Consider the following 21,817-nt stretch of genomic DNA (forward strand, 5'->3'; position numbering starts at 1 on the left):
GCAAGGATCATTGCACCAACTGCCTGCTACTCACAGGACCACCTGAAACTGAACCATGTAACTTCCCCAACTAAATCATACTTCCTATAAAAACACACAACAGAAAACACACTTAATATGTTATGGAAACTACAAAAGCAGTAAGTTCATACACACAGTGTTCCCTATTCTTTCCCTTGTAGTGATACAATGGAATTTTACAATTCCATTCACCCAGCTCATTAGAAATACCCACTTCCTTTCTCCCTGCCACCCTTTTTTAACAACTGGCATTTACAGTAAGAAAAAAAAACACTTAAAAGACGTCACAGACAGAACTAAGTCTTTGTTCTGGATGCACAGAATTGCCACAGTTCACTAAGCTTTTCTATAAATTCTTCACTCTTGGAGAAGTCATAAATAACCAGGGACACATGACTAAAACATACTCCAAACACCTAAAAGCACAACCAGTTGCAGCAGAAAAAGCAACAGAAACAGACATATAGTCACATAACTGAGGAGAGAGATGTCAGAGACTCCCCAGCCCTGGAGGTGTTGAAGGCCAGGCTGGATGGAGCTCCTCAGTAACCTGATCTAGTGGAAGGTGTTCCTGCCTATGGCAGAAGGGGTTGGAACTAGAGGATCTTTAAGGTTCCTTCCAACCCAAACCATTCCCTGATTCTGTGAAATCTAGCAATTACTTTCCAAAAAGTTAGTCATTTGGCACAAAGTATCATATTTTTAATACTATGAAGATTTAATACATAATTTCTTGGTTTAAAAACTCTACTAAGAACAAACAAATCCAATGCAGCTGATTTAGACTGACCTCCAATATAGATTAGAGTTCCCATGAAGGGAACCCTGATTTGGTTACTTTAAGAGTAGATTCAGGTTTATCTTAAAAGACGTCAAACCACACAGAGCTCATCTAGTGCCAAGGGCCCAATTCTTTATCAGGGAAGTGAAATGGGGTGATCCTGGATCTAAGCACTAAGAGTTTTACACCATTTTTTGTATTTAAAAAAAGTTATACAGGGCACCCTACCTGTTTCATTAAACAAAATTGCTATTTTGACAAACAATTCTAATAGTTATGTAGCTTTCTGCAGAGTTAGGATTAACAAGTTAATGATACACAGCTGTACCACTAAAACATTACTGCCATTCAGAAGAAAAAAAGAAAAGTTTATCTGAACAATACGAAGCAGTAACTGATCATTTTCCTGTTCAGAGGTGGCACTTGCACTCCATATCAACAACAGAAATCCAGAATACCTTATATTCTACTGAAGAATAATTCTTCATTTACAGTGAGTCCATTAGACAAATTCAGGTAAAGGTATTCTGACAAATGTGACCAATATTTTCACATCTCGCATAGCAGGACTTCCATCTTAAACTTCAGTGTATGTATTTGTTCCTGTACACACACAGAGCAGTGTCATCTGTATAAAATCCTCTCATCCTCCTTTAAGGTACAAAAGCATCAATTTTCAGTGTGCACAGAGTAGGAGAGCACCAAGTACAGCACAAAAAAGTATCACAAATACATCTACCAGGGATCTTGTGAATATTGCCCAGCTATAGGGGAGAAGAAAACAATGGTTCCCAACATAACTGAAGTTGAGCAGGACAGTACAACTGACAGAGCAAACAAGACCACAAAGGAGGAGGTGTGAACAGGGGGTTTGCATAATAACATGCAGAAGAGCAAATAATTCCAGCAACACAAAATTGAAGTTCCTGGACTTCAAGTTCTCCTTCAATTCCTCCCCACCAGTTACCATGAAGGCAGAACACAGCTCAGCACTCTACTAAGAGCATTTGCTCAAAGGTTACATGACCAACAACCAAATGAAACAAGGATCTCTAATGCTTGTCTAAAAGGAATGAAAATTATTTCATGAAGTCAGATGTGCTTTCACATTCACCTTTAAAATATTTCTTAATTAGCACTAAGCCCCACCTGCCTAAAAAAAAATGCAAATGGCCAGTGTGACTAAAAGCTTGGCCAACACTATTGCTTCCGCTCGACATTAAAAAAATCTTGATCTGTCACATAACCAGAGTCAAAAGAATTGCTTGTTTACAACTATGTCATTCATTTTCAATAATAAAAAGAAATTTCAAGACACATTGGATTATAGTAACACAGACTGTAAGATACTGAATTAACGACACTACACAATTGCAAAATATTTAAAAAATTAATTCTACATTACAAAAAACACTTTGCAACTCTTATGTCTGGCTTGATAGACATCACAAAATAACCTCTATCAGGTGCTTAAATGATGTTTTCAACTTGTGTTTTTGGGTCATTGTGTTTGTCTATTTTTTTCAATAACTGTCATACAACAGGAACAGAAGAAAAAATTCTGAGAGCACAATCCAAGAAAATGGTAGGTATTTTACCTAGTGTTATAGATTTTCTAACACTATTTCAAATATTTAAGTCTAATCAAGAATAATTTTCTTCCGCAACTGACATTCTTAACATTAACCAAAATCACGTTTGCCAAATAAAAAACAAGTACTCATAAACACAGCTCTTTCAATAGTATTCAGGTTATAGGAATCATGCAAATGGGTATTTATCACAACCCTACTATGTAAAGGCTCAGACTTTGCAACCAAGAAACACCAGTGTTTCACAGAAGTGATACACTCTCTCAGGAATTCCCTTGTCCTTGAAATCTGATGGGATTTGCAGGTTGTGTGGACTCCTAAGTATGTATTTATATTGTATACAATAACCAAGTTTTGCTATAACAGATTAAACATACCTAGGTGCTGTTACTCAGCCAGTGTACATTAGTATTATACCTTGGACTCTCTAAAAATAAAATAGGGTGTATACACATTGTAAACCATAATACTCATCACCAAGACTTTGGACATGAGATTTTACTATGAAAAAAAGCAATCATTATCTGAATATAGCTTTACTAATGAGAAAGATGAAAAATTGTACTGGAAACAGAAATTCTGAGGCAGTGATAGACCTCTTCAGTACTATTCAGCTCGGCAAAAGTTTTGATTCCTTTTGCATGTGTATGGCCAAACTTTGAGAACGAAGCTTTGGGCAGGGCTCTCCTCACATGCCCTTCGAACCTGCACAGTGGATTTTTTAGGTGAGGCACAGCGTGCACAGAACTGGCCCCACCCTTTAAGTCCTGAGGTCCATCTGCCACGGCCGAGCGAGCTTGGACAGTGACAGGGAAGTCCTCGGGACTGTCACAGCACCCGGTACTAACCGGGGCTGACCCTGCTGAGCATCCGAGATCTGACAGGACGGGATGGCAGGGAGGCATTGAACTGCCAGGGGACGGTTCCACTGAGACTTGAACTCAGATCCCTGGGATTCAGAGTCCAGAGTGCTTTCCTGTACACCACGGGACTGTCCTTGGGATTGCTTTTAAGAAAATGAAAAATACCACACTGTAAAATAAAAAGATTTTAAGCATTAAAGCAGTCAGCTCAAACTCATGAATAAACATGCAAATAATGCAAAAGAAAAACTCATCTACATCTATGCTAGCCTTTCTTGAAGTATTTTGACCAACATCCCATTTCAGAAGCTCAGCTCCTTTAAGAGTCACTCCACCACCCTCTAACTCCCTGATCCTGCTGAACTGCAGCTGCTCCAGCCTGGGTCCCACAGAGCACACCAGAGCAGCAGCACACAAGTGGTGCCAAAGCCTGGCTGCCTGGGCAAGTCTGGTGTCTCTCGGCACCGGGCAAGCTCAGCAACATGATACTGACTGCTCTCGTGCCTCCCCTGCACACAGCTCCTAAAGGTAAGGGAGAGAGAGGACTGTTCATCATTCTAATCTCATTTCATCAGTTCTTTGGTAATGATTATCAAGGAAGAACAAGTCCTAAAAGGGGTCTGCCAAAGGAAGCAAAGACCATGGTCGTCTTGAAGGAGATGACCGAGGTAGAGCTCTAGGGGTGAAGCCAGTTCAAGACAGAAGTCCCATCACAGTTCTCACATGACACCATAATGAAAAGCAAACTGTGTGGAGCAATTGTTGCCAGACAGTCATGCAAAAACCGCAAACCCCAAACAGAGGTTCCATAATTTGCTGCTTGTGATCCTACTCGATGATGCACAGCCCACCAAGACCAAATTCCCCGTGGGTTTCAAAATACCCTACAGTTTTTGATCCACTTAAATTTTGTCTTCAGTTACTTAGCTCATAGCTTTGACATTTGGTCACACAAGGACTGAACATGAAATCACACGAAGGACAGGGAGGTGATTTGAGACAGGTACACAACTTCACCAAGGGTGTCTTGCCTGACCAACCGAGTGGCCTTCTATGATAGTGACTGCATCAGTGGACAAGGGAAGAGCTATTGATGCAGTCTATGTGGACTTGTATAAGGCCCTTGACATGGCCCCCCACAACACCCTTCACCCTAAATTGGAGAGATGTGGATTTAATGGTTGGACTCCTTGGTGGATGAGGAATTGATTGGATGGTCAATATGCAGAGGGTAGTGGTCAAAGGCTGAATGTTCATGTGGATGTCAGTGACCCGTGATCCCTCAGGGGTCCATACAGAGACCACTGTTTAGTATCTTCACCGACAGACAGTGGGAGTAAGTGCACCCTCAGCAAAGCTGTGTGGTGTGGCTGAGGTGCCTAATGAACAGGGACCTGGACAAGCTCAAGAAGTGGGTCCATGAAAACCTCATTCAACAAGGCCAAGTGCAAGATCCTGAACCTGGGTCAGGACCACCCCTGGTATCAATACTGTCTAGGGGATGAGGAAATAGACAGCTCTGCAGAGAAGGACTTGGAGATACTGGTAGCTGAAAGGCTGGACATGGACTGGCAATGTGCATTGGCAGACCAGTATGTATCCTGGGCTGTCAGCACGGTTGTAGGAGGGGCAAGTCCTGTCTGACCAACATGATCTCCTTTTATGGTCAGGGAACCCAGCTGGTGGATGAGGGGAAGGCTGTGGATTTAGTCTATGTGGACTTCAGTAAAGCCTTGGACGCTGTCTCCCGTAACATGTTCCTTGAAAAGCTTGCAGCCCATGGCTTGGAAAGGGCACTCTGTGCTGGGTTAGGAGCTGGAGGGTCGGGCCCAGAGAGTGCTGGTGAATGGAGCTGCATCCAGCTGGTGGCCGGTCACCAGTGGTGTTCCCCAGGGGTCTGTGTTGGGTCCAGTCCTGTTTAACATTTTTACTGATGATTTAGATAAGGGGATTGAGTCCATCATCAGCAAATTTTCAGATGACACCAAGTTGGGAGGAGTGTTGACCTGCTGGAAGGCAGGAGGGCTCTGCAGAGGGACCTGGATAGGCTGGAGAGATGGGCTGATTCCAATGGGATGACGTTCAATAAGGCCAAGTGCTGGGTCCTGCACTTTGGCCACAACAACCCCTTGCAGCGCTACAGGCTGGGCACAGAGTGGCTGGAGAGCAGCCAGGCAGAAAGGGACCTGGGGGTTTGGACTGACAGGAGGCTGAACATGAGCCAACAGTGTACCCAGGTGGCCAAGAAGGCCAGTGGCATCCTGGCCTGTGTCAGGAACAGTGTGGCCAGCAGGACCAGGGCAGTGATCCTTCCCCTGTATTCAGTGCTGCTGAGGCCACACCTTGAGTACTGTGTTCAGTTCTGGGCCCCTCAGTTCAGGAAAGAGATTGAGGTGCTGGAGCGGGTTCAGAGAAGAGCAACAAGGCTGGTGAAGGGACTGGAGCACAAGTCCTATGGGGAGAGGCTGAGGGAGCTGGGGTTGTTTAGCCTGGAGAAGAGGAGGCTCAGAGGTGACCTCATCACTGTCTAGAACTACCTGAAGGGAAGTTCTAACCAGGTGGGGGTTGGTCTCTTCTCCCAGGCACTCAGCAATAGGACAAGGGGGCACAGGCTCAAGCTCTGCCAGGGGAAATTTAAGCTGGATATTAGAAAGAAATTCTTCCCAGAGAGAGTAATCAGGCGTTGAAATGGCCTGCTCAGAGAGGTGGTGGATCCACGATCCCTGGAGGTTCTTGAGATGAGACTGGATGTGGCATTTAGTGCCATGATCGAGTAATCAAAGTGGTGTTGGATCAAGGGTTGGACTTGATGATCTCCGAGGTCTCTTCCAAACAAGTTGATTCTATAATTCTATGAAAAGCAGCAGGACCAGAAGGTTGAAGGAGCCAAGTCTGCCCTTCTCCACTCTTCTGAGACCCTACCTGGGGTACTGCATTCAGTTCTGGAGTTCTTAGCACAGAAAAGACATGGACCTGTTGAAGCAAGTACAGAGGAGGGCCACAAAAATGATCACAGGGCTGGAGTACCTCTCCTGTGAGGAAAGGCTGAGAGAGTTGGGGTTGTTTAGCCAGGAGAAGGACCTGGAGAGACCTGGCCATTCAATACTTATGGGGAGCTCACAGGAAAGATGAGGACAAACTTTTTGCAGGACAAGAAGTGATCATTTTTAACTGAAAAACGGGAAATGAGGACTAGATATAAGAAAGGAATTTTTAATGAGAGCGGCAAAACACTGGAACAGGTTGCCCAGAGAGGTGGGAGATGCCTCATCCCTGGAAACATTCAAGGTCAAGCTGGACAGTGCTCTGAGCAACCTGATCTAGTTGAAAATGTCCCTGCTTACTCCAAGGGGGTTGGAGTAGATGACATTTAAATGTCCCTTCCAACCCAAACTATTCCAAGACTATGGGAATAAAAAAGTAGTGCCCTTCCTATCAAGCAGTCAACTGATACACCAGTTGAAGTTTGTCCTCAACCATTACTCCTGTAATCCACCTCTGGGTGATAGTCCCACTTTTGATATACTACATAAGATAAGCATGAGTCTCAAAAGTAAACAATATTAGTATATGGAGTATGTTTTAGTTATTTGAATAGACTCACAGAGCAACACTTTTCAGTGAAAAGTACTGGGACAGCTACAATACTGTGAACACCCTTTCCAAGCCACCAGACTGAAAAAAAAGAGTTCAAACCTCTGCTTTGCTAACCAGAAGTTTCTGTTAAAACACGTATATTTCTGTTCTGAGGAAATGCAAGTTGCTTCAAAAGAAGCAGATTACCCCTCTTACCTATGACAGTGAAGTGAGGGTCCAGAGGGAAGCCACCCATTTAGATCCACTCAGCTGAACAACTACAGCTTCTCCTAATTCTTCACCACTCTGTAAAACATGGATAAAGAGCCATGCAGGATGGTCCTGGAAAGAGCACTGGTAAAGACTGACTTCCACCCCCTTCCTCCATTCATCAGTTTGCGTAATACAGGGAAGCAGGCTCAACCTATTAAAGTAAGTAAGAAGGAGTTAATGCTTCCTTGAAGAGATTCATTCATAAGAGTATTTCTGAGATAGAATACCACGGTAATATTTAATTTAAAATGTAATCTTGCACCCAGGAAGTTATTCTATCAATAAGTTCTGTCACTCCTACCCACAGGAAGGTGGAACTATTCAAAAATAGCAATTTAAAGTGCTATTTAGTCACATGTTACATGGCCAAACCTAGATCTCAACATTATTTGACTTTTTTTTTTGTATTTCTCCTGTGAGGTTATTTTCCTGAAGAAATGTGTCACCAGCTGGTGTACCTACTGAAGTGCTGCTTTGTTACAAAATGTTACCTTTAGACTATATTCTCTGACTTTCTGCTAACCAGCCAGGTATGTTACACACATTGCTGTTCACATGAAGCCTTTTTGCACACTTTTATTCATGTGCAGCACAGCCTTACGAGGCTGTCGGGCGCTGCCTGCAAATAGAAGTTAACACAGTAAATGCTGAGGTCGAAGTATTTAAGGTGACAAAATTAACTTCAAACGCTTCAAACACTGCTGTTGTCTCTGGGAGCCAACTATTTAGCAAAGCTTACAGCAAGCAGTCCACTGCGAGGGGAGGAAGGAGTATTTTTTAAGTAAAAAACATACTTTAGATTTTTTCATTACAGACCCTGTTAGCAAATGCATTAACCTTCTCCTTCCATGTACAGATCACAATTTGTTTAATGACAGAAAACTTTTCAAAACTGCTTCTCTACAGAACTATAAAACTACTTTAAATATACTGGATACTTCAAAAAAGTTGTAAAACATACTGCCTTTGTTTAAAAATCAATATCAATTCATTAATTGGAGTGAAGACCTGGCCCACAGTACCAGAAATGAAGACTGATGCTGGAAATGAGGTACATGCCTCGATACTTTATGAATTCTGTCCCCTTTTCCCTCAATTGCATGTTCTATTTTTAAGAATTAGTGGCTTTTATCTTCAGGTCTATGAATACACTGGTGTGGGGAGCAAGAAAGACATTTCCTGTGCTTAAAAATGATGAATTCTCTCTGGACAATCACTAAGTAAACTGAAACTAAAAGTGGCAGAGGGGCAAAAAATTCTTTTCTGCATAGCAAAATTAAGACAACGCATATTTACAAAAATGCAAATCACTAAATTAATTTCACAATGTGTCATATCATGTATTAGGCTAATTATTGTTTATAAAAATGTTATATGTTTAAATATGTTGACAATTAAACATGTTTATTACTTAAAACTCGACACAAAGACACTTCTACCCCCAATATTTATTTGGTTAAGTAGAATCTGTGAATTCAGAGAACTAGTGAAGACCATGTCAACAAGTGACATAATCATAAAGAAACATGCATGATTTTATACTGTGGTACATATGTCTTTCATACTTCTGAAAAATAAACTAAATCATATGAAAAAGGATCTGATTTATTTTCTCAAGTCAATTAGAACAGGGACAATCTCAAGGTGCTCTAACAGGCCGAGAACATCCCTCTATGTATTGAACATATACACCCAATTTTGAATTCCATTCACCAAAAAATCATTCTTTGCATGTTTTTAGGCAACAGTAGCAATGGAAAAAAAAAAGTCCAAAAGTTCTGCTTGCTACGGAAAAAAAGGATCAAACCCATACAAGTTTAGAGTTCTGGAGAGGACCTGGACTCAGAAATCCAAGCTTTGAAACACACTGCTGTGAAAAAGTCTCTGCTTTTTCAAGACTGACTTTTTCTACAGTCACAGAATAACCCAAAATGAACCCAAACAAATCAACCACTGATTTTGCCATCTAGCTTGGTGCTTTTATTTCTAAATTCTTGAGAGATACTAAGGACACTCCAGTAAGGAGAAACAGCAAACAGCTCTGTTAAGTAAAATGAACTTGTTAATTGCAGTAGGAAAGATGCTAAATTAAACAGCAAACATTTAGAATGGAATGGAAGGTATTTGTAAAAGAGACAAAAAGCATCTATAATATTGCGCAGAAATAATTTCAAGTAAAAGTATTTTTCAGTTTTGTAAGCCTAAGAAGTTTATTTTGAATGTCTAACAACACGGTGCAACTTAAGAGTGTGGCTTCTCCCTTAGCAGGGAATCTCTTTCTAACTGGATGCTATTTGCATGAATTAGGAACATAATCTTATCTTTCAGAGCTCTCCCTTTCAAACCAGTTAAAAAAAAAAAAAAGAAGAAAAAAGAAACTGACAATACAATCACGTAGGTCTTACTTCGTTAAGAAATCAAAGCTAAAATCAGGTACAATTTTCCACAGAGAAACTTTTTGCTACACACGCAAGAGGCACAGAAAACAGAAAATGAGAAGCCAATTTCTCACAGGGTCTCAGGTTTGCAGACTCCTGCTGAGGCAGGTAAGTTTCCATACAGAGGGATCATCCCTGAAGTGATGTGTAAGACACATGCTTTGTCTAAGAGTTAGAACATCAGACACACTACACAGAAGGAAACACAAACTAGTATTTCGATTAACTGAAGAAAAAAGGAGAAACTTCAAGTCCATAGACTACAGGCTCCTGCCACTTAAAGGAGAGTTGTGGAACATGTTTTGTTTCCCAAGTAGTAGTAACTTCTGAACGACCATAACACATCGTCTTAGACACCTGATTTACCCATCAACAGTGAATGATAACATCCTTTAAAATAAATACTGTTTAAAAACAGAAGCCCAGAAAGCCCTGCAGTCAAAAGCGACGGTTCACACGCACCAGCAAGGCTGCCTGCTCACAGGTGAGCAGACCCAACTCTTCACCCTGGGCAAGAGGTAACACGAGCGAGGGAGCAGACCCACTTTGTGGCGCAGGCCTTGCACAGTAATCAGAGACCCCCGCAGCACTTCCCGTTCCCGCAGCCGGCACAGAGCCGCCCTATAGCGGCGGAGCAGCCCCCGGCCCGAGAAACTGAGGCACGGCAGTCTGGGTTCACCCAAGGTCGCCCGGCGAGCCCGGTCCCTCTGTGGGGCGGGAGCAGCCCCGAGCCACCCGCTCGCAGGGCCTTCCCGCTGCTGGGAGCGCCGGGGCAGCCCCGCACCGCTGTGCCCCGCGGGGAGGGGGAGAGGACTCCCGGGGCCGCCGCCTCCCGCCCGCCTTCCCCACCCCGGCGGAGGGGAGCGGGCAGGGCCGCCTCCCTCCCGTGCAGGTCCGGCGTGAGCCGGGCGCCATCCCCGCTCGGGCCCACACCGACCTGTGCGCCGCGGCTGCTGCTCCGGGGCGCTCCCGCCGCAGCCGCCCGGGCTCATGCGGGGGCCGCGCCGCGCTCGGGGCCGGGCCGCGGGCGAGGAGGCGCCGCCGCCGCTGCCGGTAGCGCCGGAACCGCGGCCTGGCGGGGAGGGAGAGGCGGGCGGGCCGGGCTGGGCGGGAGCGTCGTCTCTTCCTGCTGCTGGTGCTGGTGCTGTGCCGGGCCGGGTCGCGCTCAGCGCGATCCCCGCGCCTCCATCTTGGGACAACGCGGATGTCGGCGCGGCGCAGGCTCGGGCTGGGGGCGGGCGGAGGGAGGCCCGGCCGAGTCCCGGCGTGCAGCGCGGGCGGGCGCGGGCGCGGCGGGGCTGGCGGCGCGGCCCGGCGCGGGGAGCGCAGGGAGGGCTCGGCCGCGCCCCCAGGCCTGAGCGCTGCGGCCGGCAGGGGGAGCCGGGGCAGCGCCTGCGCACCCGCGCGCGCGAGGCGGGGCCTGCCATATTGGAAGAGGGCAAAGAGGAGGCGAAGGGCCCCGGGCTTTCCCTCCTCCCTCCCTCTGACCGGCGCGCGGGGGGGTTGGGGGCGGGGCCGAGCGTGCGCTCGTGCTGCACAGATGGCCGGGGGTCGGGGGCAGACAGACACATACACACACACATACGCACTTACATGCACATACATGCAGACATACACACACTTGAATGCACATACATGCAGACACATACACGGGCACAGACACGTACAGAGTATTGTGTTCAGTTCTGGGCCCCTCAGTTCAGGAAAGATATTGAGGGGCTGGAGTGCGTCCAGAGAAGAGCAACAAGGCTGGTGAAGGGACTGGAGCACAAGTCCTGTGGGGAGAGGCTGAGGGAGCTGGGGTTGTTTAGCCTGGAGAAGAGAAGGTTCAGGGGAGACCTTATCACCCTCTACAACTACCTGAAAGGAGGTTGTAGCCAGGTGGGGATTGATTGGTCTCTTCTCTCAGGCATCCAACAGCAGGACAAAAGGGTTTAAGCTCTGCCAGGGCAGGTTTAGGTTGGATATCAGGAAGAAGTTCTTTACAGAAGGAGTGGTCAGGCATTGGAATGGCCTGCCCAGAGAGGTGGTGGATTCTCTGACCCTGGAGGTTTTTAAGGTGAGACTGGACGTGGTACTGAGTGCCATGCTCTAGTGATCAAAGTGGGGTTGGATTAAGGGTTGGACTTGATGATCTCAGAGGTCTCTTCCAACTCAACTGATTCTATGATTCTACAATATACATACATACATGGGCACACACATGCCCACACACATATCCATACATGCATATGTGTGCAGGTTGGCAGGCGCACATATGTACATATGCACACACGTAAACACACGTACAGACATATGCACACACATACAGACACATACACACACATGCACATATATGCACACACACCTACGTGTGCAAGTTGGTAGGCACACATGTACATATGTACACACATAAACATATACAGACATATGCACACACATGTACATATGTACACACATAAACATATACAGACATATGCACACACATGTACATATATACACACATAAACATATACAGACATATGCACACACATACAGGCACACATACATACACACACATATGCACACACATACAGGCACACATACATACACACACATATGCACACACATGTACATGTATGTGCATGAGTTGGCAGGCACATATATGTACATATGCACACAGACACACATACATACCCCCCACACATTCGTATGCACACACATGTACATTTACATATACATTTACATTTACATGTACATTTACATGTGTGAGTTGATAGGCACACATGTACATATGCACACACACATACATACATACACAGACATGCACACACACATACATGTATGTGTGTGAGTTGGCAGGCACACATATGTACATATGCACACACAGAGAGACATACCTGGGACATACACAAAAGCACACACATGTAGGAGGCACATGTGCAGGGTTGCACATGCCCATGTGCATACACAGGTGCCCTTGCATACATGCATGGAAATGCACGCCTTATGCACATGCAAATACGTGTGCATGCATGCTGGTACCCGGTGAGCATGCGGGCACACGTGTGTGCACACCCACATGCATACAGACCCTTACACACAGACACAGACACACAGACACACACACACACACACACACACACAGACAGACACACACACAGACACACACACAAACACACAGACACACACACGTGCCCAGCTATGCTCACAGCCATGGAAGCTGGTGCATAGCAAGGCGCCATCGCTGCCATGGAGAAGGACAGTGGCCACCACCACCTCCTCCCTGCCCTGGGCAGGTCCCCACTGAGCCCTGCTGCAGACTCCGGCCTGTCCGGCGGCCCCATGGCAGCCACCCAGGGTTTATTGGGTTCAGCCTGGGCAGGGAGCCAGGACCACCAGCAGCAGGGAGTGCTGGAAGAGGAACTGCCCATGACCTCTGGAGGGGATCCTGCTCCCAGGCCAAAAAACCAGGCCTGGCCTACCCTGCCCTGTGTGGACCCTTGGCAGGCAGGGGAGGAGAGGTCAGGGAGACCAAGAGCTGGGAAGTTTCCTTAACATGGGAAGAAGCCTGGCTGTCTCAGCCTGCAGTGGTGGGCCAGTGGGCAGAGGGCCACCACGGTGTGAATTTGAGTCACCAAAGGGCTGGTGTTACTCAAACCCAGCACCCTGCGGGGCACAAAAGGCAGAGGTGACAACAGGGCAGGAAGGATCAGGAAGTGAGGCCCAGGGATGCAGCTGGAAGAGTGGGCAAGAAACCCTCCATCTTGCACAGCCCAACCATCCTCTGCTACCACAAGCCCCCATGTTACAGGAGGAGAGAAGCAGCCAGCACTGGCCACCTCGCAGTGGGGTACTAGCTAGAAGAGCTCCAGCTCTCTGGGAAGTTGTGTCCTCCCTGCCCTGCCCTGCCCCAAAACCTTCATGCAGATGGAGTTGAGAGAAACCATGAGCCCTCCAAACCATGGCAGCAGAAGATGCTGGGGCTCTCCTGGCCGAGGGGGCTCAGACATCAGCCACCCTTGCCTGATGCCTGGCTCGCTTCTCTGCCCCTGGGAATAACTTTTCCATTGCCTCCTGGGACATTCCTCTCTCTCCCCTACTTACACCCAGGCCTATGTGTTGCAAGTACACTTTCTGCAGGGTTGTAAAAAAACAAGTAAAAGTTGCATTTTGGCAGGTTAGTGCTGAAAGCAGGTTGATAATTTCAAAATTGGGCAATGTGTGCAAAACTTGACATTTTGGAATATTGAATTTTAAAGATTCAAATATGTGGAGCTGCAAGCATAGAAGGGAGTAAGTAGAAAGAAAGAAAAGAGATCTGAATGTTTTTTAGGTTATCCCCTAATAAAAGGAATTAAATAGAGATGGTTCTATGGTGACAGAGAGCATGTTTTTTTTTTTTTGTTTTGTTTTCTTTTTAAAAGTATAAATTAGAAATAGGAGAAGTTCTCAAATGTTAGAATAAGCTGTTAAAACCATAAACATAAACTCTCAAAAATCTAATACTGAAGCCAAGTTCTGGGCCAGGAAATACATGTTTAAAAGACATGGATGCATGACAGTTTTTAGCAGAATTATGGAAGACCTAATATATGTGTTGCAGAGTAATAGCTGGTAAGACCAGGGGACTTAAAAAACATCATTACAAATCAGTGCAGAGAGTCCTGGTACTCAGAGAGAACATGGCTGGCAAATGTATAATTGTAATATTAGGACTGGGTGAAGTATTCTTGTATTTCAGTGTGGTCTGAAAGCAGGGTACATTGCTGTGCTCAGAGGGACATTGATAATCATCTAAAAATAATCACTGGAATGAACACAGCCTTCTGCATCTGGAGGCTCTCTCCCAAACAGTAGCAAAAATTGCCAACTTTTATGTATTAAAATTTGAGATTCAAGCCAAAGTTTGTGGTGCCATAAGGTTTCCTGTTACATCAGAAAGAGTAATGTTGAGAAAACTGGATCTGGAGGATGCACTGTCTTCCTGCTTTTCCCTTGCTCTGTTGTAGGTCCCACACGTCCTTATCTCCTGCTTGACTATAAGGATGCTGTGGGGAAGCATGTCACAATCTAAGTCCGGCTAAACAACATCATCTGGTCTCCTCTTACCTAAACAGCCAGTCCTTTCATCACAGCTCAGGCATTATTTCCTTTTGGTATACCTATGCTGGCTGTTCCCAGTCACCTTCTTGCTCTTACTGAGTCCGGAGTTTCAGATGAAGCCAGTCATATTCTCCTTGATATGTGTCACAGGTTTTCATCTGAGTAAATCAATGCAATTGTGAGGGAGAGGCAGATGATAGCAGATGGAGGAGATGCCCAGGATGGATTAAGCTGATGTGTATGCTGGGGTTTATTTATTGCACTGTCTGGATGCAGAAGGATGGGAAGGAAAGTCCTCTGAATAGGACACAGGTATGAAAAGACTCAGCCTTCCTTCTCTTTTAAGAATGTGTGAGACAAGTCACATTGGCAGTGGACATGCAAAGAATGATACGCTAAGGAATATACCCAGAACAAATTGCATTATAACAGTGTTGCATGGATTGCCAAACTGCATGATGGGTTTTGCTTGGATTCTGCTAGAGATAGGTTCATTCCTGTTTTGGAGGAAATACTGAATCACTTTCAGGTTTTATTGCATGTACTTGCACCTTTTTTTTACTTTGAGGTAGCTTGACTAACCATAGGCTAACCGTGGCCATTGATAGGCCCAACTTCTCCGGGGACACCCCCTTGTCGCGGGGGAGAAGCTTGTGCGCCCTCATGAGGTTGAGAGCTATGCTGGAGGTGGTTTGTGCCGCCGGTAGGGTCTCCCATGTCAGACAGGTCTCTGCTGAAGGGTCAGACAAAGTGTGTCCAGGGGCAGTATGGGCTCTCTAGCCCTCTGGCAGCCATCCTAGGAGAGGGACAACTCCAACCCCAAACCCAGGCAGATGGAGCTTGTTTAGCCCTGTAAGGCCATCCATCTAAGAGAAGGATACTCTAACCAAACCTATGTCCTGAGGTATTCGCTGTCACCGTCCAAGCTCGCTAGGCCGTGGCAGATGAACTTTAGGAGTAAAGGGTGGGGCCAGTTCTGCGCATGCTGTGCCTCACCTAAAAAATCCATTGTGCAGGCTTGAAGGGTTCACTCACATTGCAAAGCCCTGTAGCGACAGGTGAGGGTTGAAAACGGCAGGTGATAGGAAGCAGCTGGAAGCCGCAGACCCAACCCTGCATGCAGGCGGTTCAGGATATGGGTCATTAGAGACTTGACCCCGGAGATGACAGTCTCTTGCGGCAGCATCCTGAACGACCAAGCAGCCTTTTCTAGGGACAGCACTGCTTGCTCCACACGGAGAGGGGCCTAGCAAAGGTGGCCTAAACAAAGCTCATCTCCACACCCGGTTGGATAACTGCGGCCAACCGGCATCTTCCATGCAGTCAAACAAAAACAAAGAGATTTCAAAGGCATACACCTGCCTGCAAAGGTGTGCTCAAACTAACACTCGAATGTTGGAACATCACAACCATGCTTGATACTGGGGATAGTGGATGTCTTGAGCGTCGTTCTGCTCTAATTGCCCACGAACTGTCACGGCTCAACATTGACATTGCTGCTCTCAGTGAAGTTTGTCTTCATGAGGAAGGCAGCCTTAAAGAACATGGTGCTGGCTACACACTCTACTGGTCAGGCAAACCCAAAACCGAAAGACACCTTTCAGGAGTTGGCTTCATGATTAAACACTCCATTGCCTCCAAACTTGAAAATCTGCTGACAGATCATTCTGATCGCATTATGTCCTTACGCCTCCCTCTACACAACAAGCAACATGTTGTTCTTTTTAGCGTATATGCCCCAACTCTCCAAGCTGACCCAGTGGAAAAAGACAAATTCTACACAGACCTGCGCCACCTCACCCAAAATGTTCCTGCAGATGATAAGATCATAATCCTTGGTGACTTCAATGTCAGAGTAGGTAAGAATTCTGAGGCCTGGAAAGGAGTCCTGGGCAAGCATGGCGTTGGAAACTGCAACGACAACGGACGCCTCCTGCTAGAGTATTGCGCAGAACAGCAGCTCACCATCACCAACACTATCTTTCAACAGAGAGACAGCCTGAAGACAACCTGGATGCATCCTCGATCCAAGCACTGGCACCTCATTGACTATATCTTAGTACAACAGAGAAGTGTCAGTGATGTCCGTCATACTCGAGTGATGCTGAGTGCAGAATGTCAAACAGACCACCGCCTTGTGTGCTGCAAACTTAACCTCCACTTCAAGCCCAAACCTAAGAGAGGCGGCATTCCAAGGAGGGGGCTCCAAGTCAGCCATCTTCAAACAGCCACAGTGAGAGACAGCTTTCAGGGAAACCTTCAAACTAGACTTAAAGATAATCCCATAGATCCCTCTCCTGAAGCGCTTTGGCAACATATTAAAAGTTGCATCCTGCAGTCCTCTGAAGAGTCCCTAGGGTTCTCCTCCAAGAAAAACAAAGATTGGTTTGATGAGAACAATCAAGAGATCCAGGAATTGCTGAAGAAGAAGAGAACTGCTCATCAAGCACACCTTGCTCAGCCATCTTGCCGTATAAAAAAAGCCGCCTTTTGTCTTGCATGCAGCAAGCTCCAACAGAAACTTCGAGACATCCAGAACAAATGGTGGCTTGACCTAGCAGAAAAGACACAACTATGCGCAGATTTGGGTGACCAAAGAGGATTCTATGAGGCCCTGAAAGCAGTGTACGGACCCACACACCAGGTTCAAAGCCCCCTACTCAGTGCAGATGGTCAAATGCTTCTAACAGATAAAACCTCCATCCTGAACCGATGGTCTGAGCACTTTCAGACTCTCTTCAGTGCCAACCATGTAGTCCAAGGCTCAGCAATTCAGCACATTACACAACAACCGGTGAAACATGAGTTGGATGCAGCCCCTACTATGGGAGAGATACTCAAGGCCATACAACAGATGAAAACTGGCAAGGCAGCTGGGGTCGATGAAATTCCACCTGAAATCTGGAAGCATAGAGGTCAAGCACTCCATGCCAAATTCCACGAGCTTGTTGTGCGTTGCTGGGAACAAGGCAAACTACCATCAGATCTTCATGACACAGTCATCATCACCCTCTACAAGAAGAAAGGAGAAAAATCAGACTGCTCAAATTACCGAGGTATTACTTTGCTCTCCATTGCTGGTAAAATCCTTGCAAGAATACTTCTGAACAGATTAGTACCCACTATTGCAGAAGATCTTCTACCTGAAAGCCAGTGTGGTTTCAGAGCCAATAGGAGCACCGCAGACATGGTGTTTGTTCTCAGACAACTGCAAGAGAAGTGTAGGGAACAGAACAAAGGTCTCTATGTAACCTTTGTTGACCTCACCAAAGCTTTCGACACTGTGAGCAGAAAAGGCCTGTGGCAGATCTTGGAACGTTTAGGATGTCCCCCCAAGTTCCTCAAAATGATCATCCTGCTACATGAGGATCAGCGTGGACAAGTCAGATATGGCGATGCACTCTCTGAGCCCTTTCCAATAACCAATGGTGTGAAACAAGGTTGCGTTCTTGCACCAGCTCTATTCACAACCTTCTTCAGCATGATGCTCCAAAGAGCCACAGCAGACCTCGATGAAGAAAACGGCATCTACATCCGATATTGTACCGATGGAAGCCTATTCAACCTAAGGCGACTGAAGGCCCACACCAAGAGCCTGAATCACCTTGTCCGTGAGCTGCTTGTTGCTGATGATGCTGCCCTCGTTGCTTGCACAGAAGCAGCTCTGCAGCGCTTAACATCCTGCTTTGCAGAGGCTGCTGAGCTTTGTGGGCTGGAAGTCAGCCTGAAGAAGACGGAAGCTCTCTACCAACCTGCACCTCAAGAAGTCTTCCATCATCCTCACATCACCATAGGCAATTCAGAGCTTAAGTCAGTCCAGCAGTTCACCTATCTGGGAAGTATCATTTCCTCAGACGGTAAGATTGACAAAGAGATAGACAACAGGCTAGCAAAGGCATACAAAGCCTTCGGAAAACTCCATAAAAGAGTCTGGTCCAATAAACACCTGAAGAAAAGTACAAAGATTAGTGTCTACAGAGCCATTGTACTGTCTACTCTTTTATATGGGTCTGAATCCTGGGTCATCTACCGCCACCACCTGCGGCTTCTCGAACGCTTCCATCAGCGCTGCCTCCGTTCAATCCTAAACATCCACTGGTCTGATTACGTGCCCAATGTGTCTGTTCTTGAACAGGCAGGGGTCAGCAGTATCGAGGCCATGCTGATGAGAACACAGCTGTGCTGGGCAGGGCACGTCTCCAGGATGGAGGATCACCGCCTTCCAAAGATTGTGCTCTATGGTGAACTCGCCACTGGCTGCCCCAAGAGAGGAGCCCCGAAGAAGAGATACAAGGACTCCCTGAAACAACAGCTCAGCCTTGGCCATATTGACTGCCACCACGGGTCCACTCTGGCCTCCAATCGGGATTCATGGAGACACACCATTCACGACGCTGCTGCTTCCTTTGAGAATGCACGGAGAGTCAGTCTTGAGGAGGAAAGACAACGCAGAAAGAACCGTTCCTTGCCAATGTCACCTAGGGAGACGTTCTGCTGTGCCTTCTGTGACCGGACCTGCCTATCTCGTATCGGCCTTTTTAGCCACCAGCACGCTTGCAGCAAGCGTGGGTGGTGCCCTTCTCAAATCTTCATTCGCGAAGCCTAGCCATGATGATGATGATGATGATGATGATGATAGGCCCAAGCTGCTTTTCCTACAATGGGGATAATTGTACTTTCCTGCCTCATTTAAGTGTGTTACATATTCTGGAGTACTTAGATGTTAGGGTACAGAAATGCTTCTGCTGCCATGAGTGCTTTCAGTTACTTTACACTGGTGTAGCCAGCTGCTGGAAAGCAACAGGATCTGCCCAGCTGAGCAGGCTCTGAATTTGGAGAAATCTGATTAGAATTCCTAATGGAAAAGCTACCACTCCTGCCCTGCTTCCCCATTAATCCCTGCAGCTCTAGGGCCTCAGTATGGACTGCAGCTGAGGAGGACAAAGGGTTTGACTGTATTTTGCAGTGATCCCCTCAAGTGACCAGACTGTAGTGAGATGCTCCAATTACATGAGTGAAATAGCGATTGTTAAGAAAGTAAAAAAACCCCAAACAATTGTAGCTAATAATCTGGTCACTAAGTAGAAGTCCTGCAGAAAATCTAGTCTCAGCATCTTAACATTTGGAAACAAGTGAGAGTTTTTTAACTGCTGAAGGAACAAATGCGACTTCCTGATACACAAGGTCCATGGAATAGGCAGTGTTTTCCAGCTGGAGGAAAAGAACATTAAAATATAGAATCCCAACCTCCTTCACTATTTGCAGGAGAAATGCCATTGTGAATCATGTCTGCTGCATATTAATTTAGGTAATGTTGATGTTTCACTTCAGAGCTTTGTAGCAAATAGTTTCCTCTGGAGAAATCTTTGTAAATACACAAAAAGCACTGTGTGTGTCCTGTTCTCATGTAATTTGAAAACCCCAACACAAATGCCCTGATAATACCTTTTCTTTTGGTGTTGATTTCAAATAATTATGTGAGTGAAAATTAAATAGTGAAGCTCTGTAAGTGTATTCCCTTAGATGATAAGTGTTTTGAGCTTTTGTGAGCCAAGCCAAATGCTTCTGCTCACTGATAGCTGAAGCCTCAATGGATCCCTCCACAGATAAAAAGATATGGGAGGCAAAAAGTTCATCAGGAACACAAGGAAATACTGAAGTTCTGAGTTAGAGCTTTGCTTTGGCAACTGGGAGATAAAATAGTCCCTTTCTGTGGGCATTTCTGAGTCCTGAAAAGCATACTTGTTCTCCCCTTTCTCCACATGAGGAGATGAACTGGTCTACTAGGTAAGTTGTGATGTGGAGGTTCATGTTGTCTTGAAGCAGCTCCCATTTCTGGCCTGAAGACTTATCTCAATCGAGTGAAATTGTTTCAGTTCCTCCCTGCGAGTGAAGGAGGTTTCACTGTGCATTTTGTTGAAAGAAGATGGTTGAGTAGAATCGTGTTTTCCTGAGTGCTTTGCCCAGCCCAGTGGCCTCCGGAAGGAAACACAGTGAAAGGAGAAGCAGCTCACGTGCACCCCTTCCTCTCCAAGTCTTGTGTACCATCGTTCCACTGGCCTTGCACTTACCTCCTCCAGACTTCTTGAAGGAGCAGAATATAGACATTTTTGTTCTTTCCGGTGGGGTGGGGGAGTTAGTGGTTTGCTTCAGGTCTTCGTGATTATTTCCTTTGCTCACCTGTGCAGATAAACTGAAAATGCTCTCTCTTTTAGGCCATTGTGAATTCTTTCCAGTTCTGTGCCTTGAGAATGGCAGCACTGCAGGGATTTTCAACCCTTTTTTTTTCACCTTCCTGCTCTCCGCTGTGCTGTATCAATGCAGTTTTCTACATTCACAGCCTGGCCCTGGTTCCTGACATGTCTGGTTTCAGAAAGAAGTCTTGAGCAGTTGCTGTATCTGTGAAAGATGCTTTGGAGCAATGTTTTGTTTCCTCAGAGATTTCATGGGGGCATGCTGGTATGTTCTGCATCTCGCAGCACAGCTGAGACTGCCTTACATTACTCAGCTGTGCAGGTTTGGGTTGGCCTTGTTTTGGTGCTAGTAGAGGAGCCTGACTGACAGCTGTTTTTCTGACCACATGCCTACCTTATTTTTTGTAGATATATATATATGTAGAAGTCTGACTTGCTGAGCAGAGCAGAATGGCTTTGTGCAATTAATGTGACATGCTTAATAATGCTTGGAAGGGTGCAGGCATCTGCATTTATCAACCTGCCACAGCCAAAAAAAAAAATCTGACAAGCAATCCCAGCACAAACACAGCACATGTTTTTCTAAAAAGGAGACTGCACAGTGCCCAGTGGAAGTGTTGCTTTTGAGATTAAACACTTTATATTTCCAAGAGAAACTTGTATTATGCCAGAAACTCACTTTATCCTTGGGTTATCCTACACAGTGACAAATTCAATTTATGACTTTTTTTATTTCTTTGGCATTTTAATGTCATAATTACTTCCCTATTAAACAGCTCATTCCTTGAATACAGAATATGGTTTGGCTATTAGCATTGCAGTGGCACTTGGTGAAATCAGGTTTAACCAGCTCTCCATAATTTTTCCAGTCAATAAATGGTTTTTAAAAGGTCATCATGACATAATTGAAAAGTTGAAGGCTCATATAATTAGCATCAATATGCAGCTTTCCACTTCCAGCATTTTATACAGCTGCTTTACTAATACTGTTGTCTAGAGAGGTTTTAATTTGAAA

At 45.8% G+C, this 21,817-nt stretch overlaps 1 protein-coding gene across 5 annotated transcripts in view; it reads right to left on the reverse strand.

The window, feature by feature from the left end:
• The window catches only part of UBE3A (ubiquitin protein ligase E3A), a 55,479-nt gene extending 44,632 nt beyond the window's left edge, over positions 1 to 10,847 (reverse strand). For 2 of the 5 annotated variants that reach the window (XM_071547684.1, XM_071547657.1), the window contains exons 1-2: positions 10,482 to 10,847; positions 7,050 to 7,257 (exon numbers count right to left, since the gene is read on the reverse strand). The gene's annotated coding sequence lies outside the window, so the exon portion shown is untranslated. The remainder of the gene's footprint in view (positions 1 to 7,049; positions 7,258 to 10,481) is intronic. The other 3 variants (XM_071547693.1, XM_071547675.1, XM_071547666.1) reach the window with 2 other exon arrangements.
• Positions 10,848 to 21,817: the final 10,970 nt, after the last annotated feature.

This window comes from Pithys albifrons, chromosome 1 (assembly GCF_047495875.1).
Source record: "Pithys albifrons albifrons isolate INPA30051 chromosome 1, PitAlb_v1, whole genome shotgun sequence".
Taxonomy (NCBI): domain Eukaryota; kingdom Metazoa; phylum Chordata; class Aves; order Passeriformes; family Thamnophilidae; genus Pithys; species Pithys albifrons.